At 38.2% G+C, this 4,498-nt stretch overlaps 1 protein-coding gene across 8 annotated transcripts in view; it reads left to right on the forward strand.

Annotated features, from left to right (window-relative positions):
• GOLGB1 (golgin B1) overlaps positions 1-4,498 on the forward strand; it is an 89,624-nt gene that overhangs the window by 59,277 nt on the left and 25,849 nt on the right. The window lies entirely within an intron of this gene.

The following is a 4,498-nucleotide window of genomic DNA, read 5'->3' on the forward strand; positions in this document are numbered from 1 at the left end:
TGCCTCCAGCTTTGTCCTTTTGACTTAGGATTGTCTTGGCAATGCGGGCTCTTTTTTGGTTCCATATGAACTTTAAAGCAGTTTTTTCCAATTCTGTGAAGAAACTCATTGGTAGCTTGATGGGGATGGCATTGAATCTATAAATAACCTTGGGCAGTATGGCCATTTTCACGATATTGATTCTTCCTATCCATGAGCATGGTATGTTCTTCCATTTGTTTGTGTCCTCTTTTATTTCACTGAGCAGTGGTTTGTAGTTCTCCTTGAAGAGGTCCTTTACATCCCTTGTAAGCTGGATTCCTAGGTATTTTATTCTCTTTGAAGCAATTGTGAATGGAAGTTCATTCCTGATTTGGCTCTCTGCTTGTCTGGAGCTTGGCCTTTTGTCTGTCTTTTCAGAACGTAAATGCAAAAGGTTCTATTCATCAGGACGGTATGTGCCTCAAACTGTAATTTATGATATGGTGGTATTCATTGTCTTCTAAGTCAAAATCTTTTTTCGTGGAGCTGTTAGGATAGATTCTGAATTAGCTAACTATTTAATTTAATTCCGTTTAATTCCGTGAATTGCTTTATTATTCTTATCTGTTATAAACACTGCGCACTCAACTTTGCACATTTTTGTCTGCTGGATAGTTACAGCCAAGTCAACTTTTTTATTTTCATGTTTCTGTAATTCACAGTCATGTTATTCTGTTCTCAAAGGCTCATAACTGTGATTTTATTTTATTTAACCCTCAAGATGTATCACTCTTTTATTCACAATGTGCCTCAAATATTTTTCTTTTCCATCTTCAACATCCTAAGATAAGCGCTAGCACTTTATCCTTAAACTGTTGTAATAATGTTGCTTACAGGTTATCATCTCTCCAGTATTTTCAGACCATGGCCGAATAAGTCTTTCTGAAACTCTATTTTATTACTGCACTACTTAAAAATATTTAAAAGTTATACTATCTCTAGAATAGACTTAGTATTCAAACCCCCTTTAGTCTGACATTTAAGACCCTGTTTTGTTTTGTTTGTTTGTTTGTTTGTTTTTGAGATGGAGTCTTGCTCTGTCACCCAGACTGGAGTGCAGTGGTACAATCTTGGCTCACTGTAACCTCCGCCTCCCAGGTTCAAGCAATTCTCCTGCCTCAGCCTCCCAAGTAGCTGGGACTACAGACATGCACCACCACACCTAGCTAATTTTTGTATTTTTAGTAGAGATGGGGTTTCAGATTGGCCAGGCTGGTCTTGAACTCCTGACCTCAGGTTATCCACCTGCCTCAGCTCCCAAAGTGCTGGAATTACAGGCGTGAGCCACCGCACCCGGTCAAGACCCTATAATTTATCCATACCTTTCCAGCGTTCCCTTTTACTGCTCCTTACTCATACCCTTCATTCACGCCAAACTGATCTACTCAGTACGCAATAATCATACCTGGTACTTCCTACTTACCCATATTATCATCTGCAGCCAAAATGTTCTCCCAATTGCTTTCCTTTTTTGAGTGTCTATTTCCCACTATGTAAAGGTCATTCCAGAGCTCAAATCCTCTGCTTACATTTCGTGATTGCCTGATTGTCTTTTGCCTTTGTACTTCCCTAGTACTTTACTTACCATTTGTCCCATATTGCCATATTGTGTGTGTGTGTGTGTGTGTGCGCGCGCGCGTGTGTTTAATTTCTATACACTATTTTTTATTTCCCCAATTAGTTTGCAAACTCCTGGTAAGTGTCATGTCTTATACTTGTTTGTACATCTTTAGCATAGAATTGACTAAGCAGATGGCATATCTCTAGGGGTGCCTGTATTTATCTATGCACTCCTCATTTTGAAAATGATTTGGGGTAGCATATAAACAGTTTTTCAAGGTAAAATAAAAGGGACTGAGATGGAAGAGAAAAAGAGGATAGGCTAGAAAAAGATTAAACCAGGAGTAAGGTTAGTGTCCCAAGAAGAAGTTACTACGTCCTGTACTGTGTTAGAAAGCGGGATCCATAGTTTGCTCTGAGGTTTCTATTAGCCATCAGAAAGAGGGAATGAAAACCACCTGCATGAACTGCAGTATTCATTGTCTAGGAGAAAAGGAGAAAGAAAAATCACCTACTCAAGACAAGAATAGTCTTTAAGTATTGAGGCCTGTAAGAAATTTCTTCTGTGTTCCCATAAAGAGAACACTATGCAGTTGTGAAACATCCATTACTTCTCTACAGTAAATATAATAATGTGTTTTTAGGGTTTTTATTTAGCTGTCCCTTAATGTAAGTGCATAGCAAAAGAATTATGTCCAGTTCACTAAAACTACCACTCCAAGGAGCTAAAATGTAGTCCCAGGCACACAGCTTTCTGATGATCCATTCTAGGATACCTCTAGTCTAGTATCTAGACTACTAGACTAGAGGAGTGAATGGATTGCATAAAGGAATATGTTTTGCCTTAAATCAAAACAAAATACGTTTTGGAGTTTGGGTTAAAAATAAAATTATATGGCACATACTTAATTAGTCACTAAATTCTACAATGTTTGGTGGGAAAAGCTAAGAGTAGTACTACATCAACCCCATTTCTTCTGAGGCAATTTGCTTTCAAACCTTTTAGCTTACTTCAGTATTTCCTCTGTATCTAAATATCATCCTTATATTGCATTTTTGGCTCTTCATTTGTTGCATCAACTGTTGACTTTCTTTACACTAACAGGGTTTAGCTCTCTACTCCCCCTGCTTTCACAGTAAAACCTATTCGTGTATGCACTTTTTACTTATTTATTTATTTGAAACGGAGTCTTGCTCTGTCCCCAGGCTGGAGTGCAGTGGTGCGATCTCAGCTCACTGCAACCTCCACCTCCTGGGTTCAAGTGATTCTTCTGCCTCAGCCTCCCAAGTAGCTGGGACTACAGGCATGCACCACCATGCCCACCTAATTTTTGTATTTTTAGTAGAGACAGGGTTTCACCATGTTGGCCAGGATGGTCTCAATCTATTGACGTCGTGATCCACCTGCCTTGGCCTCCCAAAGTGTTGGGATTACAGGCGTGAGCCACTGCGCCCAGCCAGTGTGTGCACATTTTAATACAAACCCCTTCCTCATTTTCTTTTTTCTTTTTATTTTTTCTTTTTTTTTTTTTTGTGACAGAGTTTCACTCCATCACCCAGGCTGGAGTGCAGTGGCACGATCTCAACTCACTGCAAGCTCCGCCTCCTGGGTTCACGCCATTCTCCTGCCTCAGCCTCCCAAGTACCTGGGACTACAGGCGCCTACCACCACACCCGGCTAATTTTTTGTGTTTTTACTAGAGACGGGGTTTCACTGTGTTAGCCAGCATGTTCTCGATCTCCTGACCTTGTGATCCACCCACCTCGGCCTCCCAAAGTGCTGGGATTACAGGCGTGAGCCACCGTGCCTGACCTTCATCATTTTCTTGATATAATTTAATTTTAATTTTGGTTATACCAATTCAGAGTTACATTTTTATGACTACAAATGCTACTAGAGCATTAGAGACATGTTACTTTTATTTTCCTGAGTCTGTTTTTCCCAGATTAATAACAGTTTTTGTTATTGTTGCTACTTGGTTTTCTTTGCACTTAATGTAATTTAACCTCAGATTTATGGCCATTTGTCCACATCTCCTCTCAAGATGTTTATTCCCATCAATTTCATCCTCAGGAAGAAAATTCTCCTGGAGTACCTGATTTGCTTCTATATCAACCAGTGGCCCTGTACTCCTAGGATACACTTTCTATCCTAGAATATTTCCCTTCACCTTTCTCCTATATTAGATCTCCTATTTCATCTATTCTATGTATTCCTTTTCTTGATTTTGTGCCATCTTTTTCTTGGAATAAATCGTTCAATAGCTCCCTAAGAAATGATACATGGAAGGTAAATTTATTGAAAATGTCTTTTTATCTCTCTTACCTGATGGATAGTTTTGTTGGACATAGAATTCTAGGCTGAAAATAATTTCCCTTCAAAATTGTGAAGACATTGGTTTATTGCTTTTTTGCTTATATGTGGTTCACAAGTCTAAAGCTATTCTGATTCCTGATCCTTTGTATGTCATCTGTTTCTCACTTCCCTTCCCCTCACCCCACCTTCCCTCCCTTTCTCCCCTATTCTGAAATTTTTTGATTGTATAATTTGGTATAGGCCTTTTTTTCTTCATCATGCTAACTAGTCCTTTGAATCTAAGAAATCATACTAGCAGCTTTTTGGGAATTTCGTTGAATTATTTTTTTACTATTTTCTTCTATCCTTTTTCTCTGTTGTCTTATTTCTGAAATTTTTGTTATTTAGATGTAGGACCTTCTCGATTGCTTCTCTAATTTTCTTACCTTTGCTCTCTTTTTTTGCTGTATTTCTGGAAGATTTTCTCACCTTTGTATTTTGATTCCAAATTTTTTTTCATTTTTTCCATTCTATTAATGTCTAAGAAATTTTTTTTCTTTGTCTCATAGATAGATTTTCTTAACTTCTTTTTCTTTCTTTCTTTTTTTTTTTTTATTATAC

The sequence above is a fragment of the Rhinopithecus bieti genome, unplaced genomic scaffold (genome assembly GCF_001698545.2).
Source record: "Rhinopithecus bieti isolate Rb0 unplaced genomic scaffold, ASM169854v2 scaffold_759, whole genome shotgun sequence".
In the NCBI taxonomy this organism is placed as follows: Eukaryota; Metazoa; Chordata; class Mammalia; order Primates; family Cercopithecidae; genus Rhinopithecus; species Rhinopithecus bieti.